The sequence below is a fragment of the Harpia harpyja genome, chromosome 5, assembly GCF_026419915.1.
Source record: "Harpia harpyja isolate bHarHar1 chromosome 5, bHarHar1 primary haplotype, whole genome shotgun sequence".
Lineage (NCBI taxonomy): Eukaryota > Metazoa > Chordata > Aves > Accipitriformes > Accipitridae > Harpia > Harpia harpyja.
In genome coordinates, this window is record NC_068944.1 from 31,433,816 (window position 1) to 31,455,244 (window position 21,429).

The 21,429-nt window shown below is 42.8% G+C and overlaps 1 protein-coding gene across 2 annotated transcripts in view; it reads right to left on the minus strand.

Moving 5' to 3' along the window:
• The window catches only part of GAREM1 (GRB2 associated regulator of MAPK1 subtype 1), a 101,857-nt gene that overhangs the window by 77,662 nt on the left and 2,766 nt on the right, over positions 1 to 21,429 (minus strand). The gene's annotated exons all lie outside the window — the stretch shown is intronic.

Consider the following 21,429-nt stretch of genomic DNA (forward strand, 5'->3'; position numbering starts at 1 on the left):
TATTCTTATTGCTGTTTATTTTTTTCAGACTTTTGATATTTAAAAATCCAATTAAGTAAATTTCAATTCTACACAGTATTCATTTTTGCAACGTAAGCACTTTACAGAAAACAAACATAAAGCAAAACAACTCAGTGCGTGAATACAATAGCACAGAGATGTAATCCAGATTACTCAGCAGTGGCTCTGGGGCTCCTTTTTCAGCTTTCGGTATAAATAGACTTTTCATATCTCTATTTATGTCTGCCTATCTCACTTAATACAAATACTTGAGAGCTCTTTTAATTTTTAAAGAAACCAAAAAAAAGTACAGCTTTGTATGTTGAAAGATCAGCATCACACTACGCTACAGCCACCTGAAGCCAAATCTTGTTCATCACTATGAAGTAATTGGCTATCACACTTGCAGATATAGAGATTTCAGCTTTGTCATTCTATCCCTTTGCAAGTCACTGCTTAATTAGCCATTCCTATGCCTGTAAACTTAATCCTGCCACATAATCAGGATAAATAAATAAATAAATAAAATTGAACACACACCAAAGTCGTCTCTCAGAGAGAAACTCAACCAGAAGCCCCCCCCCAGATAATGTCCAGCTCATCTTTGTAACGCGCCCTCTGTGAAATCCATCCCAAACACAGCCAGAGACCCAGCTCTCCTTTCTTCCCCTGTCCCTAACAAATCATCTGCATTTCTGCCAAGTACTCTCCCCTACTCTACCGGTTGCAGTGCCCGATCAGGACTAGAGTGCTTTGCTTGGCTTTCCAGCAATTGGAAGAGCCACATTAGATAGACTACTCATTGCGCCAGCTATACATCTCAAGCATGATATATGAACAAAATTTCACAGAGCAGGGTGTATCATGGCAGACTGCTCTTACATACCTGCAGTCCTGCTCAGTACGCTTCTGCATTAAACACACAGAAAACAGCGTTTCTCGAAGTGCCTTTAAAGCAGCCACGTGAAATTTCAGGAACGCTTAGTAGACACTAAACATGGGCCAATAATAATGAAGCTTTAAATTTCATTTTCCTTTTTCTCCCACCAGCCCTCTGCAGTTACAGCCAAAAATAAAGCAAGTAGTTTAGCCCTGGAATCAAGTTTGGACAAAACCCATCCCCTTCAGCTACTACAACAAACTGCACTTTCTCTTCACCGTCCTCTGATACTCTTTAAAGTCAGTAGAAGAATGAGACTTTCCTCAGCCTGGGGCAGCAGACATTTCCCCTGTTCAATCTCTGCAGAGGAGAGATACTTCCCATTGAGCTTTTTTTTTGCCCACACCAGGCAATCTTTTCCACCGTAGGCAATGGCTACTACACACCCCGTTCCTGCCTAATTTCATGCTCCCATTCTATCAGAAAGTGCCCTCCTACACAATTCAAAACACAGCAACTGGTGTGTGTGAGAACTGTTAGATTTTAAATCAGATGAGACCATTATGACCATCTGCTCTGCCACTCTCCAGCCACAGGATTCTGCTTGTTTCCTCCAGAAACTTGGGTTTGACTAAACAAGGGAGAGACCCTCCCCAACCCGTAGGGTCCGAGAGATGGACTTCCCTGGGTCTGCTGTCCCACGGCCTGTTAAAACTTAAAAAAAGTTCCCATTTTGTACATTTGGGGCTTTAACTTATAACTGTGAATAAACTGCTGTTATGTGGGTGTAGAAGGGGAACAAAAAACAAAACAAAACAAGGTATACAGAGCTCCTTAGTACTAGCTATTCTTGCTCCTATGAAGGTGCCATTTCCACGTTTGCTTCTTTTTCAGAGCACAGAAAGTACTTCCAGGTAAGCAGCACATTTCAAGAACTGGTTTCCATGTGCTCCTTGGACCACATCCCTTAGCAGCCCAGCCAGGCAGACAGGCTGCTTAACACCAGGTCCTGCTCCCTGGGAAGCACCACCCCTCCGCCCACAGCGCGCTGGGAGGAGAGACCTCGGAAAGCCTAGGGATGAGTGGCAAAACTGCCATGCGGCACCGGAGAACTCTTTGGTCCCATCCATATCTTGAAGAAAATTCAGATAGAGGAGTCAGTCACACACCCACTAAATTTTACCAAATCATCTGACCTGGAGCACCTCCTGTTTTCTGCTCACAGGTTAACTCCTAATACATATAAAAATTATCTTCAGCTTGCTGCAACAGAGTTTAACAATTTTGGGTGAAAACATAATAATAATAATAATAATAATAACAATAATAATAATAATAATAATAAATGGTGTTATTTGAAACTCATGTTTCAGTTTAGAGTTACACTTATGCTTTCTATAATCCATGGCAACAAGTAATTATTCCATCCCACAACAAAATAAAACCGGTGACACCTAAGGGAAGAACTAGTATTTTACTAGTTTCACTGACAGTGGTAAACAAATTTTGAAGGACATACAAAGCATCTCTGGTATGCTTTTTCTCTGACTTAAAATCTGTAGCTATAATTTCAGAACGTTGCCTAAAGGAAGGCTGGATTCTACATCCAGGATCGCAGGGAAGTAATTACAGTATGGGTCACCCTCGAAGAGTCTGAGAAAGACATTCTCAGGAAAATAAAGACACCCATTATGAAAAGGTGCTTCCAGTCGTGGCTCACATGCCATGATCTGTTTAAGTGGTTATTCCACTAAAACTGGGTGGGACAGGTGAGTGTAAAAAGAGATTACTAAGGCAGGCCCAAGAGTGACTACGTAATTAAGTCTGCAGCTGGAAGTAGCTGTATTTTTTAAACAGAACCTTGGAAACCACAATTCTTGTTACACCAATTATTTGCTCCAACTGATTACATTGGAAACGAATTTCATGCTTTGCTGCAGGAGAGTGAGCCGAGGAGAGAAGGTGGAGCGGAGGCAGCGGGGAGTTCACCAGCGGCCCTCCGGCTCCCTCACAACGGGCAGGCCTGCCCTGACCCAGCCCCGGTCTTTCCGAACTGTGGGCGAGACAGATTCCTGGGGCGGCTTTATAGGAAGAGGCTCCTTGTCACCAAAGGCATTAATGGACTCGCAAAACCACCTGGCTAATGACGGCCTCCGTGCTATGGGAGGGAACGCAAGGAAGAGTCAAACATGACTGAGGACAACAGAATATTGCAATACGTACTCTCTTCTTTCTTCCATTTTCTTTCTAGGCTGTCTCCCCCTGGAAGACTTGCTCGCTGCCTTTAAAGCGGTCTCCTCCTGGAGAGGAGGACCTTTCAGGCAGGAGACACCTCTGACCCGAGCTACATGACTCAGCTCCCAGCCGAAGCACAGCCCTACAGACTTAGTCCTTTACACTTTTCCCAGACAACTGTACCTTGCAAAACAGCCACACATATCCAATCTGATTTTTCCCCTGATGCAGTAACACAGGTTATGCAAGCCTTTCATTAATCACATTTTAACTATGTGGGAGAGAATTCGGCAGTCCTCGCATCCACCAACTATGCAACTCGGTTCTCACCTATTCAACATACTCCTACACTGCTGCTTACACAAAAATCAGACGCCATGAGAAAATAGAGAACACAGGCCACTAATCTTTAGTAACAGTTTTGTCTCTTATGATCAAATATGGATTAGCTTTATCTTCTCACCCTCTCCTCCCTGCCCCACATGCCTGCAATATAATTAAACCACTACAAAGAATCTACAGGCAAATACTTGTGTTGTTTTTTTCCCCCAAATAGAAGTCAGAGAAGCAATGAACTATCACATGCAATTCCCCACCCTTCCCCAAGTTGCCTACATCTTTCCAAAATATGAGTCAAGTTTATTCATAATAATGCCTAAGACTAAGAAACCCATGATTCGCCAACAGTGCCTAAACCCTAAATAAAGCGTCAACACCCATCCCTGCGTGACAATAAAAGCCTCACACCTCTGAACTGAAAAGTTCGCCAGTATGTTCCTACACAAGCTGTCCTCCTATAAACACTCTGACCATGACCAGTATTTGGGCTACTTCATCATGCATCACAAGCAGCACTGTAACAGCTATTCCTGTGTTCATTAAAAATAAGATGTATTACCATTTTTTAATTACATGATCCATTTCCGTGCAATTCCTAAAACCTACAAATAATGTAAAGCCCACCCTTGTTGAAGGGCAATTGCAAAGGGAACACTGACCACGAAAGGAAAATTGTTCACATGTTGATCCAGTTAAAAAAAAAAAAAAAAAAAAAGTAATTGCTTAATCAAGAGTCCCATGCTGATTAAATACCACCTACATTAAATGCCAATACTTCTTTAATAATTCTTTCCAGTTCCAAAACTGGATTATCCACATTTGGCAAATCTTGGCTCTATCATTGTAAACACTCCAATCTCAAATTAACAGTTAACAACTGTAGCAAGACTGGAAGCAGGATACCTCTATCTGCAAGTTTGGAGATGAATTTTTGTTTTCACCTGCAGTTTTTAAGAACCAGGTGAGAAAACAGAGGCTGGCTATGCGCAGAGACCAAGTTTATATATCGCAATGCTGCAGCACAGAAGGAAGCTCATTGCTTTTGAAGCGAGCACTGACCTCCCTGCAGGTTGTTGCCACCACTCACTTTCTCAACACACATACTTCTATTTAGTTCAGCATTTCACAGTTTCCAAGTATCTGGGGTAAAGCCTCAGGAGTAGAACTGAAGACCCCTCCAGTTTTGAAGGGTCTGAGCACTCCCACCTCCTCTTCGCTTCCTTCTGGATCAACAATTAAAGCTTGGCCCATTACAGTCCATAAAAGAAAATTCACACAGATTCCACATACTCTGCTTCGCCAAAGACAGCAATGACCTTTCAACAACAACCACTACAGAAAAATCATGAAACAAATGGAATAAAAAAAAAACCAACCAAAACCAAACAACTTATACGGTTCTCCTCCTAGTATTGAGAAACTAACATTCAAGTCACTCCAAAATGTGCAGACCAACATGACTCATTCACTCACAGAATCTACATTGCCAAAAATAAGCAGCAATCTACAGGAATATAAACGCTTTATAATGCCACACACTTTGTCATCTTGGCTAAGAGTTTGCATCACTGCCTTAAAGCATAAGCTTTGCATCTGGAGACATTAAAATAGTAGGTAACGAGCAATTCAGAGAAAGAGAAGTCCCACGCAAGGTTCCAGCAACGTAACAGATACCATTTACACACGCCAGATGAACTAGATACCATCTCCTCCTGCTAGGAAGATCGTTACGGAGACATTCCTCTCATCTCATTCATCACAGAAGACTGTAAAGTGAGCTTAATGCTGTCCCTTGCACATCAGTTCAAGCATGCAGAATTTGCTCTTCCTGGAACAAAAAGGCTTACAGAAAAGAGCTTGGAGCTCATGAGAAACTTACGACGACTTTATGAAATAGCTGGTGAAGAGGATGCCTGCAAAACCCCAGGGAAAACTCATCAAGACTTTGGGCCATGTGTTTTCATTAAGCCTGAACACCATCTGCATGCAAGGTAACAGATGCCGTACAATTAAGTGCATCACCCAGCCTGCCTTGGTCAGTTAAGTAGGTGGTGAGTTTAATTATTCCATCTAATGTTCCACAATCGCATAACATATCATTACAGAGAAAAATCTCAGCAACATTAAAAATCATTTCAGTGGGTGCTCAGCCAGGTACCTACAAAACCACATGAATTAATAACTTCAACTTTACCCCCACTGGAGCTTGCCCTAACATTTGCTAGGAATGAAGGGTTAATTTGTGGAACAGCAAAAAGAAGTGGCTGGCTGGTCAGGTGAGCACATCTGCTGTGAAAGAACTACGAAGAACTGCCAGCACGTGGCTAGTGTTACGAGGGACAACTAGCAACCAAGGTTTATTTTGCAACAACTGGAAGCTAAGAGAAAGCAGAATGATTAGAAGACAGAAAAAAGAAAGAAGTGAGGTTCTTACTTATTTATCATGCTATCATTGCACTGAGGAGCCTTACTTACACAGCATCTGCTTCACTGGGCATGCAGCTTCACTGGACTTTCCCTGGCTGAGGACCAACAAGCCATGCATTAAGATACACCTTAACATCCTACCGCATCAGGAAAGACAAAGCACAGTCCCAGCCAGTATGAAATAAAATTATAATCTGTTGCTTTAAAAAAAAAATAATAAAAAGGCAGTATTATGGACTTCGTGGCTCTGTGCAAAGAGATGTTTCAGGTCAGAGGGAGGTCACACTGCTAGCACAAATATAAATGCCAGCACTGCTTTTCTACCCCAAAAGAAGGAACCTACAATGCCATACACCAGTCAACCAATAAAAGCTGTCTTGTTTTTGGAAACGGAAACTTGTGTTTCTGCAAACATGTGCTAGTCACATACCTCCCACAGAGGTAACACCTTACGATAAATTTGATTTCTTTTCAACTTATTGGAAGATTCACAGCAGGTAAAAGCTGAAGCCAAGGCCTCCTCTCAGCACAAAAGCTCAGGGGTCCCCCATCTAAAAGTGGGGAGCCCAAGGCCTAGCACGGATGAGCCAGCACACCTGAAGGTCAGAAACACCCAGCTGTGCACAGCAAGCACCTACTAACTGTGGGCATCGCGCACACGAACTTCAGCCTCCTTGGCAGTGCGGGCCTCTGAGCATCACAGGCACCTGCAGCCTCTCCAAGGTAGGCTTTGTGGTATTGTCAGGTGTTAAAACCAGGCTGGGTACCACAGCATCCTTTTGCCTTTAAAAAAAACATGAGTCATAACTCAGGGCCATTCTCATCTGGGAATCTGTGTTTCCTTTCACTGGCAGGCTCATCCTTTACACAATCTTCAAACAGCTCCCAACGCTTTGGTTCTTGTTCAGCCAGTTGGTTGTTTGCACTTCTGATCTCTTGAAATACAAGACAACAAAAAACAAGGCATAGCCGTCCGCAAAAAAACAGCAGACAGCAACTCCTTGTTGCATAGAAAACAAGTAGGCCAAAAAAGATCAAGGTGTACATCGGGCTGCATCACAAAGATTTTTAACAGTTTGGTCTCATTTGACACAGGGACACACGGAAGCATCGCTAGCGCTCAAGAAGCACTGCACTGAGTGTGTTGCTTTTATGTTAGTAAGAGTACAAGTTCTTTGAAAAACACACACAAAAAGCCCCAAACTGTTAGCATGGGCAATAGGCTACTGGAAGAGAACTCCAAGCAGTCAATTTTCCAATATCTTTGAGGCTTAGCATCTATTTTTATTGGAGTCCAAATTCAAAGAGCAGTATGAATTCTTTCACTTAGGGGACAAGACTGCACTCTTAAATAACCCTCCCTGGTTTTAATACATGCAATGGAGGAGAAACAAAAGAAACGAGTATGTGACAGCACAGTAGAAGACGAACCCACTGTATTCTATTTGTTAATCAAATACCTGCAGCGCTGTCATACATGACCATCTGACGGCAGTTGTCATCAAGGGGAAGAAGGAACAAGTGAACAAATGCCCTTTTCCCCTTATAAGCACAGACATCATCTAAAGTCACAGAGTGGTTTTGTTGTTTCAGGCAGACTGAAACTGCAACAGTGCATGGGACAGCTTCCATCCGACTTCCGATTTACCAGAATGCTGTCAACATATAATCCGTCACCTCCAGCACTCAGTTGCACTGCCAGTGAGATGTTGCTGTGGTAAAACAGGTGCCTCTCCTCCTACAGATCATTTCACTAATATTTAAAGCTTTCTTCTTTTCTAACGCTGAGTTTGGAGTTTACATTTTGGGGGAAGAAACACAAAGTTCTTGTTAAGTCTGAATATTCAAATTAGGACAATTAATTTTATTTTATTATTATTTAGTAGGTCATGCAGCCTCTCCTCATGACAAATAACTTCTGTGTAAACTCTGAGGGAGGGTGGAGGGAGGAAGTCAAAGCTTTTGTTTTCTGCAGGCTGCATCATACTCCAGAGTATCTGTTAGGTATTTATCTATGGAGACATACCTCAATGAATGTCAAAGACTAATAAATATTAAATTAGGGTGGTTTGCTTGCTTAAGCTTTGGCACTGTGCTTGGTTACTGAGTCAAATCTCAATGAGCTGTTCAGCCTGCCAGTGCTATTTCTTCCACAAAAATAAAACTTGCGCTGGTCTGTGATGTAGGTCAGAGGAAAAAGTTCATTAGGAGGAGAACATCATCTGAATTTTCCAGTTTGAAGTAGCAACGGGAATTTGTACAGAAAAAATTCACATCCTTGTAATGTTCCTTAACAAAGGAAGGAAAGAAAACCCCAGAAGTATTTTGTCACAGGAAGAACCCCACTTGTAGCAACATTAATGAACACTGGATCTACAAGGATTGAAAATTTTATGGGTTTTTTTTGTCACTTTGACTGAACAAATAAATGCTTGGAAGAGTTACTCTTGCACAAAATGCCGAATGGGAGAGAAGTAAAAAGAGCACCTAACTGTAGAAAACATTACTACTACTGAAGAAACACCTGCTCTGAAAGCCTCTCCATGTTATCAGTCTCATTTTGTCATTCCATACAGACACAAAAAAAGGTTGATAGTTTTTTTTATCTAGCTGATCAGACAAACTTCCTTGTTTAAAGAAAAGCAAAACAACTTGCATGGGGGTGTATCATGCAAAGTCTAAATACAGACTACCAGTGAGTTACAAGGGTAAGTACTGTAATTTCTAGAAGCAAATATTATAGTTTCTAGGAGCAAGATAGAAAAAAAAAAACCAACCCAACCCAAACAAACGCAACCCACGTTAAAATTTAAACATCTCAGGGCTATAAAATGCAGTGTACTAAATTTTTAATTTAAAGTGGGCAGATTCATTAGGAGATCCTGACAGTGGTTGCATCTGACTGTCTGGGACTGAACATAGTGGAAAAGATGAAAGCAGATGGCTCTGTCCCCAGCTACACAACCTTTTGAGCTTGCAACACAAAGATGTGGGATAAAAATTGCAGTTATATCTAGGACTGTTGATTAACAACCTCACTTTTCAGTTTCCCTTCTTCCTTCTCAAACAATTTCCCACGTAGTTTTAAGTATGTACTTCTGTTTAATTGTTCCATTCCTGCAGCACATTCATTTGTGCAGGTTCCTGTTATCTGGATCAACCAGTATTTCTGTCATGATTCAGACTGCAATCAAATACCCCTCCCTTCAAAGGAACACAAAGTAATATTGACTTCACCTTCCATCAACTGTATAGACTCCACATCTTTCGGTGGATGAAAGGCTTCTCCTGACAGCATAAGGATTCATACTCATTTTGATTTTAATATGACTTACATTCTTCCTTCCTTTGCCAAAAGCAAGAAAATGGAAAAAAATTGCAACTAAAGCAGGGAAGATTAGGCAAAGTTAGTTGACAATCTTGTGTGCTGTCTCTCAAATTAATATTCAACCAGTTGGTCTTCAGAGTTGCTTTTCATATTACAAAAGTGTTTAAAAAAAAAAAAGTGCGTGCTTTTGGGTTTGGGGTTTTTTTTGTTGTTTTTTTTTTTTTTTAAATATTTTTATTTGAGCCATAGGAGAGCCCAGGCATCAAAACCAGCTCAGGTTGCGCCTCACAAACTCACCAAGGTTTTCGGACTGCCTCTCTGGTACTTTGCTGCACACCCAGGAGAATCATCCAACCCCATCCAGCTTAGACAGAGACACTCAGCTGCCCAAAACCGCTCGTCTGCAGCAAGGTCCATTACCAGCAATTACACTTGTCTCAGCTTTGGATGGTGGAGGGAGAGACACTGAATCTTCTCACAGCTTCAGGAAGAGCTGGTCAAGATACATCTACCCAAGAAATAGTTTGTCCACGATTAAGCCTCTTCCCACTGTACACGGTTTTCCTTGGATGAAACACAACTGTTGCTGGCTATGATTGGCCACGTTGCAAAAATTTTCAGTCATGTCTGAACAAGAGGGCACCCAGTTTGCTTCCACCCCTGCTTAGCGAGGAAGGGGCAAGGACAGCATCACCCTCAGACCGCCTAACATCACTACTTGCGGTACTTTGTGCATTGATGCACTTCACCCTCACAGTACTGTGATCAAACTTTGCTCTGGGTGACCATTAAATATTTCACAATCAAGAGAAAGAAGATAAGGCCTTATTTCTGCAATTTCCAATCCCTCTGCAAAAGCCTGATACAATCAAATTGCTTCAATCCAACTGATGCTGAACTCAAGCTATCACCCACTAATACCTAACAAGAGAGCAGAGATTCTCAGCCCCCCTATTCTTTTTATGCCTGCCAGCAAGAAGACAGATTTATTTCTTTAGGATTAGCATTTTGCTATTGGAATGACTGGATATACCAGTACTGTTGCAACAAATCAGCATAAACCATAATCTTGTTACAAGGCTATGGGACAGATTAATCCACTGAAAAATCCAGTTTGTTCCAAGACAAGCTTTTCTCTAGCTCTTCTCTAGCTGCAAATATACAGAGACAGCATCTCAGTGAGTCTTCAAAAAAACCCAGAAAAACCCCAACCAAAAACAAAAACCACAAAACCTGTTTGACCTACTGCAGAGAAGAGGAGCGCAAGTATTTTAAATAAACACTAAGTGGAACTCTGATGCCACTGCCACTGATGGTAAATGCTCTGCTGACTTCAGCAATCTCACAGTCTGAACTTTGGCATCTTGCTTTCTTTGCATTCATAAGAAAACTAGAGGAAAAAAAAAAAAAAAAGAAGAGTAACAACACAGATTTCATTGAGCTTTGTTTGTGTTTGTTTCAAGCCTTCAGAACAAACATCCCAGAATGAGAAACCTTACTTTTTATGAACTCAAGCCAAACAAGCCAAAACACATCTTTCAACACAGACTGCTCTCCACCCCCACACTGGGGAAAAAAAAAAAAAAACTAACCCTCTCAGTACAACAACATCTTAACATTTGCATTCCAAAACACAGTAACTTTCTGCTGCTATCATAATTACTCTTATTAATGCTGAGCATCATCAGATGTAACAGCAGATTTACTGTATCCTCACGACAGATTTCACCGTAAGATTGATCCAACAGAACAGTCAATCACCATGGTTACTTACAAACCACCCTAGAAAGTCTCAGCAATTCTTTAAACTACTCCAATACCCTGCAACATGTTGAATAGTGCCAACTGTTTATCATGGTATCTTTTATTTAAAGGAAAAAAAAAAAATCTTAGAATCACTCAATTGAAAACTGAGATTCTTATGGAAGAAAGTTTTCTGGTTTTGAAGTCACCTAAGATCACAAATCTGAAGCGTTAAGAATAAGAGCAAAGAACGCCAAGTTTAACTACACTTAAAATGATCACAGGTTAGAAATATGGAGAAGGAGAAAACTAAATAACTTTTCATTGCATGCAAGAAAGGTTTCAGCCTAGTTTAGTGTTACCACAGAGGGGGAAAGAAAGGAATTTTTACATCAGCCTCATGTTTAGATTATTTTCCATTTTGAATTCTCATGGCCAAAGTCGGGGGGGGGGGGGGGGGGGGGGGGAAGATTTAAAATATTTATTTGCCCTTTGCAATCAAGGCACCAGGTTTGGAAATGAGGAATCCAAAGAGTAGCTTTCATAAGCACTCTGATAGGTATGGATAAAGAGAATGACAGTGCTACCTGACCAAAAGAAAAACACCGCAGTAATGAGACTTACAAGCAGCCTGCTGCCATCCAAATCAGCTCCTTTAAATACTTCATTAAAAGAGACAAGGTTTTCTTTCATTAGAGGCAAGCATTCCTTATGCTAGAAAGCTCCTGCTCAGATGCATCTATAAACATCGTGAGGTCCACTGGAGGATACACTTCCACGTGCCTGTTTAGCATCAGGTGCCTAGTTGGAGAAGCTTAATACTTAAGAGGTGGGAGGTCAGTATTTAGCATTGCACTACATGCTTTTACTGGCTTCCTATTTTATTTCCAAGCACAGATACAGAATGGTTGCTTTAATTGATAAAAATGAAGGCAGCTGCACACCTCAGCTGCTGCAGAAGTCATCTCTCCCCACGTGCAATGGTTGGGACTCTGGTCAGGGAAGTCTGGCTAAAGCTCCTCAGATTCAGGACGGCAACGAAGAAAATTTTAACCCTAGCAACCTCATGGATTTAAGACCTAGAATTTGATTCTAGATTGCCCTGGCAGACAGAAAACCAGCCTATTCATTCAGACTTTTCTTGGGCACAGCAGGAGAGCTGGGGAGCTCTCATTGACAGTTATTTATAATTAGATGATATTTTAAAATAGTATCCAAGTAAACATGGTCAGTCCTCTCATTATATATCCCAAGTCCTAAAGAGACACTACGCTGCTTTGTGTTGCACAGCAGTCATCCCTGTTTGAACTTGGGGCATCTTGGACAAGCTCCCAATTAAAAATAAAAGTAGCCCAAATGCAGGAACTGCTCAAGCATAGTTTTCTTTGGCTTTGAAAGAACTCATCATTACATTTTAATTTGTCTCCGATTTTTTTGCAGCCTGGGTTAAGGACAGAATAAAAACAGCTGGAAGCAAGCAAAAGTTCAGCTCTGCTCTGAAGTCGGGTTGCCACCTGGCTGCTTGCCCAGTGGCCTGGCCCATCTCCCCATGTCCTCGGAGACCGCGCAGGCACTAATTGATTGTGTGCGCACGGCACCCTCTTGTTGGGGCTATCGTTGCCTTTGCATTTTAGCAATGTCCATCCTGCCCCTTCTGCTCGACCTGGAAAAATTCAAATATCACTAATAAGAGAGTAATGCCTCTTCAAACACGGGCTGACCGCATACACACACAGAAATTTTGGATATTCAACTGTAACTAGGCACCTGTTTGGTTTGGTTACATCCTGGTACAGTAAGAGCATCTGAGCAATATGGGAATACTAACAAGAGGAATGCAATCAAAGCTGCACCTAATTCTTTTCTGATGAGGAACAGTCCTGAATGCAATTTATTTCCATTGTTTCAAAAAAATCTACACTTAAACTGTAAGGTATAAAAAGAATGGCTTTGCTTTTAATAAAACCTAAGGGATAAGTGAATAACATCCCTTTGATAATATTTTTATAATCTTAAGAAGGCACAAAAAGAAAAAAATAAAACCCCTCCTGTGAGGAGGAAAGCTTCTACTTTTGGTGAGCAGCATGCAGAACACAGAGTGAAGAAAAGCCTGTCATGCCTCACTTTCCCCTTGAGGGCACATCTATCTTTGCCCACAGGCCATTTGGTCTTAAGATATTTTGTTATATATTGACAGGAACACAAATTATATTTGACAATGCAATCCATAAAACATGCAACAGAAATGATCTTTTCCTCCAGCTTGCCCTACATTCAAGTGCAGCGGTGTTGCAGCTTAGCTGTTTGTCTACAGCCACATCCTGGGTTTGGTGAATGCAGTAACAAGCATGTGTAACTAGTCACATTTTGTATTTTCATATGGAACCCTACCATCTCTGTGAGTCACATATGCACTGATGCTTTCTATATTCTCCTGCCATGAGTATAACGTAGCTTCATATCCAGAGACTAAAGACAGAAAAAAAAGTCTGACCATAGTGAAATTACATAAATGCAACTCAAGTAAGATCTTAGATACTACACAACGTGTGTGGTTATGGCCCCCATCAAAGAGGAAAAGGGGCATTTCAACCTTGTAATAAATAGAAGCCTGAATGAAACTGTTAAGAAAGAAGCAAGAATAATTTAATATTTTGGAAACCAGTCTTCCAACATGGATACAGACATAAGATTCTCCTTCTGGCTAATCACATCATATAACAAATGGACAAGGATTACTATTATTCTTACAAATACACAGCATCTCCACTCACTTCTGTAAGTCAAGCAAGCAGTCAGTGCTGGCTGACAAAAGGAAGCATTACATGCAAAGCCTACCAATTCATGCTTGAGCCCTGCCAGCAAAACTCCCTTTACTGAAGTTAAACGAAACAGCATGTCAACAGCAAAGTGTAAGACTCCACAGAGGGAGATCCCATGTTATCTGCACTGATATAGACCACCCCTCTGCAGCGAAGCCCAGAACACCCATATCCTTCCAACACCAATGAGTTGCAACTCCAATTTCTGGTCTCAGTGACCAGAAACTTTCAAGTCTCTGGAAGCATCTGAAATAACTTTCCCTGCTTGCTTTCTCACCGCTGGTAGCACATACACAGCTATCACTCCTAGTACATGCACAGCCAAACATCATGTTGCTGTCTGGTCCAAGAAACTTCTTTATCTCCTCCAAGTTGAGGGAAAAGAAGAGGCCATGGAGAGATGAAGCAGCAGTTTGCACAGGAGTTGTAAGAAGCTGGAGGACAGGACAAGAACACAACAGCAACGTGCCAGTAATGCTGGAAGAGGTGAAAGGAAGGACTATCCTATCTGAAGGCAAGAAAGGATAACAGAAAAAATGGAAGAAGCTCCTTGCACTGCTCCATTCTGCTACTGCTAGACAGTACTGGGTGCTTTACCTTACAGCAACCGTGGAAACGACTGTAAATAAGTTGCAACACCTACTGGAAGCCCACAAGTGAAGGACAGTAGCCTGGAGGATGGACTGAATGATGCAGACCGGAGCCAAGGGCTCCTTGAATCCAACCATGCCCCAAAGGGACCCACTGAAAGAGGAAAGCTGGACAAGAAGAAAAGATCTGTGCACATGTGCCTTCCCCCCGCTTACATAAAAAGTTTCCTTCATCTTCCCACCCCAATCTTCCCTCTTTCATCTCCAAAATGGTGAGGTGCCAGGAAGCAACAAGAATAGTCAGTGCTTGCTTTTAGTGGGGCAAGTAAGTAAAATCGCCAGTTGGAACAACAACAACAAAAAAAGCTGCAAACAGAAACACAAACACACGGGAGGGGGTATCCAAGAATTTGTGGATTACTTTGAAATAGTTCCTGGAAGTATTTTAGTAACTGAGTATGCAGACTGTATGACTCTTACAAACCCAGCTGCAAGGTGAGTGTGCTCCCTTTCAGTCCGGCAGCCCAGCTCGCTTCAGCGCTCAGCAGCAGCCACGGCAGCACGACGAGGGAGGGGGACGCTCACATAAGGCCAGCAGGCACAATTTCGGAATGACTGCTTAAGGTGCACAGAGGGACCTTCCTCCGCTTGAACCCTCGGGTCGGACTTGGGCACACAGTCTCTCCCTTCAGGACAGAGTCAATGAGCAGTTTAGGGTGGTTAGTCTCTAGACTCTCTCCAACTAGCCCACATCCTCCTGGCAGAGGGGAACCGCGTCCCCACGCAGCCTCACACACAACACCTTGCTTTCGGAGGGCACGCGCCCCTGCCTTGCACCCCGGTCGGTGGCCGCTATTCCCGCAGCCGGTGGCCGCAGACCCCCGGCCTTTCCCTGGAAACCTGCCTCCCACCAAGCTACGTCCTCACCCACGGGTGACGTACACGTTTTGCCACGAAGGTGCAAAGACAGCAAGCAGAGCAGTGCATGGCGGGCGCTGGCCTGTCGTAGGGGGCTTTCAGCCCCTTACTCAGCTTCTCTTCCCGCTCCCCCAGCTCTGACTGTGAGGAGAAACTCCCCAACTTTCTTGCTGCCACCACTTTGCCAGAAAGGTTTCCCCTGCTCGTTGCACAAATAGGATTGCAGCAAGTCGTGTTTTACATAATATTTACATTTGAGTCACTAAGGTTCAGCCCTGGCATGAGGCAGTAACAGCATCAACTTCATCAGGTTGAGCTCTCAGCCATCTTCCAGCCTCTGAGACCGTATTTAAAACTTTATCCTTGGTTCTCTTTAGGAGCCCAGCGACATCCTCACAGGCCAAGGAAATGTGCACGAGTCTGAGTTTTCTGTGATTACAACTTGCACCAGTTATAACACCAGAAAAGAAAAAGCCAACAAACAAAAAGGGCACTTTTCAAACAATTTTGCATTTCCTGAAGGTTTGCACCTCTAAGAAGCTCCAAGTGACCTTCCCCGCCATAACAAGATTTGCTACTTTTCCTGGTAAAATCACCATCCCCTCCTCTGCTGAGAGCACACCAGCTCTTGCCTGGGCACGCACATGCTGCGGCCCCTGGCACAGGGCTCCCCGAGCCCCCTGAACCCACAGCTCCAGCAGCTCTCACTGGTCACTTGGGGTCTGCATCATGGCTTGATCCAGACACTCGGTGTGCGTTTTGCAGGCTCAGGAGCATCTCCGTCCACACAACAGACTTGGCCTGCGAACGTCTGTAGGATTTGGCAATTCTTGCTCCCCATCTGCAACCCCTACAACATCTCTAGGTTCGTTTCTCCCACATAGTCAGCCACTGCAGTAGCTGTTGGTGTCGATGCCTTGTATGAGCTAAACAGTTACCTCCTCCCCACCTCCCCCCCACCCCCCAGACGCTCCACTGACCTCTTTCCGAAAGCCAAGCTTCTGATCACTCCTTTGCACAAACTGAAAGCCAAATCAAACCACGGGACAAGGAGGCTAGACTCCAAACCCTCCCCACCCCCAGGAAGACATTTCTACCCCCCAGCACACAGCAACAAGCCCGATGGGGCAATACACCATCGAGCAGCAGTACAGGAGATATCGAAACAGAGCAGCTATTCTTGCTGATGCAATGCCTCAGCCAAGCATGCAGGTGCCCCAGCAAAGCTGTGATATCAGCAGTTTTATGCCGACATGCACACCGCTACAGAGACTGCAAAGCAGACACGGCCCCCATCCTCAGCAAAGACTCACTCTTCAATCTGCTTATACACCTCAATTTTATATTTCTGTGCTAGGTCTTCAGATTAGCAGATTTGGCTTAAAAGTGGAGGTGCAGTGAAGTTAGCACCACAAGCTTTTCATACTGTAAATGGTATGAAAATCACAGACCTCAAATGCTACACAAAACTCGCTCCAAAGGGAAGCACCATTAAAAGCAAAAATTTCAGACTTGAAATATTGGCTCCCTGGGTTTTATGAAGGTTGGTTTTGAGTCATATGCAATCCACATTAAGATGATGAATATTTTCCTATAGGGGAGAGACTTAAGCTTCCCTAATCCAACCAACTTGCTGTATTTCCTTTTGGCATTAGGAGTAACAACACCCATGCCCTTCACTGCTGACAAACCACTGCTGGAATGACTGGAACATGCTGTAGCTCTTCCCACAACTTCCACTGAATCCTGGAGCACCAGACCACGCTGGCCAATATCCTCCAGCACTTCATCTTGGCATACTCCCTGGAGTTGCCTTTACTGGGCTATTACAGGGAGTGCCAATTCACGTAATCACCGAAGCCAGGAACACCTAGTTCCAGAACAGTGCTTACAGACAAAGCATAAAACAACAAAACCTTTCTTTCCTATGCTAGACTTGTACCATTCCTTACTACCATATCCCGCAACAGCAGCACGATTCATCACACCACATTTATTTTAAGATTAAGGGTTTTACTAACTGTTCAAGACACCTTAATTCCTTTGATTTTATGTCTATCTAATGGTGTTTCACCTTCCAATACCTGAACTACAGAATTATCCAGGAAGAGTTTGTCCAGGTATGTACGCAAAGGCTTCACCTAACAGAGTCAAAAATTAGAATCATAGAATGGCTTGGGTTGGAAGGAACCTTCAAAGATCATCTAGTTCCAACCTCCCTGCTGTGGGCAGGGACACCTTCCACTAGACGAGGTTGCTCAAAGCCCCATCCAACCTGGCCTGGAACACTTCCAGGGTTGGGGCATCCACAACCTCTCTGGGCAACCTGGTCCAGTGCCTCACCACCCTCACAGTGAAGAACTTCTTCCTTACATCTAACATAAATCTATCCTTGTTCAGTTTAAAGCCATTACCCCTTATCCTATCGCCACATGCCCTTGTAAAAAAAGAAAAAAAAGAAAAAAAAAAAGAAATTTTTTAGAAATTGAAACAAAAAATTTTACAGAGCTGTAAGTTTCACACCTTGTATGGCAGAGAAGAATATGAACATTTATTAAGTATATAAGAAATAAGAGCAAGGCAACTATTTTGCATCTTAGCAGCACTACCACACTACCCATGGTCCAGTGTAGTGCAAATAGCATACTGGTTAAAGAACATGCAGTACACATTATTGTAGATTAAATCATTGCCAAACATGAAAGCAGCTTAAAGAAATCATGGATTTTTAGGTGTAAAATGGCTATGCTGCTGAACTCTTTATGTGCCTCACTAAAAGCCTGTGGTACACCTGGGAATAGGTGTTGCCAAGTAACTGCCCTTCAGCTCCAGGAGGGCACTATAATCTTCACAGACATCATTCGGTACGATGCAGATTTTAAATGAATTAAAAGCTTTTTCACTAAAATGTTTCTGGAACACATCTCTGCCAGCAGGAGAAAAGGAAAAAAACAACCGAAACAAAACCCCAGGAGCAGTGGTTAGTGGCAGCCTGTCAACTGTTTTTTCATTCAATTGTCTTGATGGAAACACCAGACCACAAGGTAAAGGAGGAAAGAAGCAGCAGCAAGGAGGACATGCTTCCGAGATTATACTTTAATGGCAGAACACACAGTATAAACAGTTGGAGTTTCAAAGCTGCTCAGCACATAAGGAAGAAATCAAGCCATGTGGATACAGTGTATCTTGAGGATTTTTGCCTTTGAATCAGAGATGCTCGTCTGTCTGCCCAGTATATGAGAACCGTCACCGCGCACACCACAGTACGCACCAGATGGCCACACCTGGAGTGGGAAATCAGATCATGGCCATTGCCCAGGGTCTGAGCATATCTGAAACCTCTTTCTTGGTCCACATGAAAGCTTTGCCCTACTCCCACACAATTCCTTTTAAAGAATTATTCAATAGCAGACTACCGAGACACCCTGCACTAGCTTCTCCCAAGAAGGAGGTCATTCAAGACAATTAAAGCACGGATAGCAGCATTTAGACCATAAAGAATAAGCCTCTTTGTAGTTTCAAAGTATTGTTCAGCTGCACAGATAACCCGCATTTGTAGAGTGACGCAATACAGAATTTTCATTATGTACACGGCTGCATTGTTCTATTGAGTACGATGTTCTTTGATAAGCTGCAAGGGTGCTCAGTTTCCAGATATTGGAACTGAAATAAGCCCTACAGTAACATGCTGCAGGGAACAACAGTCCCCTGAACATGACTGGGGTAGACGGACGTCACCATGAAAAAGTTTTGAAATGGGACAGAAGAAAGAGAACCTGAAATAAAATAAGTAAATGAAATCTCTTCATCCCCAGGAACAACAGCGGCACAAACTCACTATTCACCTACTGCTGATATTCACAAGAGTTCACACAGGGTAAGAAAGAAGTCATCACCCTTTAAATTTGTTACCTATTTTATAAATTTTTCCTTTCTTTATAGCCACTAATTCTGTCATTTCATCTTACAGCAACCATACATTTACAACGCACAGAGAAGAATTTCCTTTGGAGTCTCAGTGGCTCATCGCAATCCATGGTCTCCCTTCCAGAAAAGTTCAGCGTGGTTTCCCCACTATGCCCAGTAGGGAATCACTTCTCTGTGAGTTGAGGACAAGTGCCACTATGTTTGATCCCAGGAACACCAGTTTACATAACATCTTTTTTTTTTTAGAGCATGTATGAATATGTTTATCCCTTGTGAAAAAAACAAATAAAATCAGAGGACCACATGCCCTCTTGATCCCAGAAACTTTAATCTTTGTACACAAGCTGTGAATTTCTGTGAACTCTTCCAGTTCATACCCAATCTGTGGGTGAAAACTACATACTAGCAAGGGCTGCTCTTTACTTGTGGAAACACAGCAACAGCGGCTGGGTAAAGGGAGTTCCACTGAGAAAAAGAATGGAGTCCAAAGGGAGCAGTGAGCTTACAAAAAAAAAGCTCAGCCTGAAGCTCAGCTCTATGCAAAGCAGTATTTTCCAGATCTTAACCTTCACAGCATTTCTCTTTTACCCTCCAAAATTATCCTTAGAAAAAAAATTACCAGAAATGTAAAGCCCCGAGATAACCATGCACAGCACCATTTCAGCATTAGCAACAAGATACAGTCACAGCTTTGCTGTCAGCCTTTTCTGCCGATGATCTGAAGACACCAACCCAAGCCTCACGTGCACCCATGTTTTCTCAGAGACCAGCGACGCTCACCTTTTGCCCTGTTGCAACAACCACGCTCCGATAAGATCTCTTTCTGCTTCGGGTTCCCAGAGCGCAATCTTTTCCCCACTGCACCCACTCACAAGCCTCTCTGTGTCACTGGGGTGGGATTCAGCTGCGACAATGCAGATCAGGATGGCGGGGAGGCGGGGGGGGCAAAGACGGGAAAAAACACAGCACAAAGCTCGCTCCTCTCTTGCTCTTCGAGTCTTGCTTCTTCTCGTCTGAAACAGCCCACTCAGTGAATTCCACAGCGTGAGTTAAAGTCCATTCATTTTCTTTGGTATGGTGTTTAGCGCTCTTTTAGCAGTTTTGTATTTGAGTTATCCTCTAGAAATATTTAAGCCGTTGCATATGTTGGAAAAAAAAACTCATAGAAAAAACATTTACTTCCTCTCAAAAGTGACAGGTTTGGTTTTTTTCCAGTCTATTTGTTCAATTAGTACAACAATATTCACCAGCAAAATATTAACACACATGAACAGATTAAAACAAACAAAACTTGACTTATGACTTAACAGCATCCAAAAGCATAACCTGGAACACAACTAAACAGTCTTAAAATTTCATCCGAAAATACAGAAGTTGACATATTTATCATTTCTAGATGGATAAGGTAGGCACTGATGCCTAACTACTTCCAACTATATCTTGATGTAACAACAGACTACATCCTCCCATTCCTCCTTCACCCCATATCATCAAGAAAAACCCTCCCTTCTTAGCAGAGGACCAAATTTAGTGCGCATAAATATTTCATAACTTCATCCTGTCAAGAAATCAAACTGAACTACTTAAGGGCATTCTTCCAGGAGCTGCACATCCAGACTGGAAGAATAAAACTGCATTCATCATACCCATTCTCCCCCTTCAAACTGAAAGGCCTGAAGGTGAAGCAACAGTGAAAAACTGGAGATCCTGTGTTGGTATCATCTAAGAACATCATCCACTGAGTGCTAAGCTCCATTAAGAAATGTAGAAACAACATAGAAAGGCTGGCATCTTCCAAAGAAAATATATCTCCAGCTTTTCAGTCCTCTTCTACATCCTGGTCCTCTAGAAGAAATGAATTCCAGCCTTCACAAAACCTCACGATGACTGAAACAACCAGCCTAGAAACAACTCCCTGCTACAGTCAGAAGCCAACCATGAAATCAAAAGGTGACTGAAGACAGACATCTACAGGTGGTTTGGTTTCCAACAGCACGAAACACATGCAGCTTCCACTGATCTGGAGAGGAATTCAGCACCTAAAGAAGAGAGGAGGCCATTCCTGTGCAACCCACCAACGCGTATCTGCAGGCTGTGCAGAGGAGACAAGAGGAGACAAGAGCTGCATCCAGATAAAACTGCCACAAGACACTACTTTGTTAACAGAGGTAGCCTTAAACTTCCTGAGCATTGGAAGACACACATTTGGATTGGACTCTG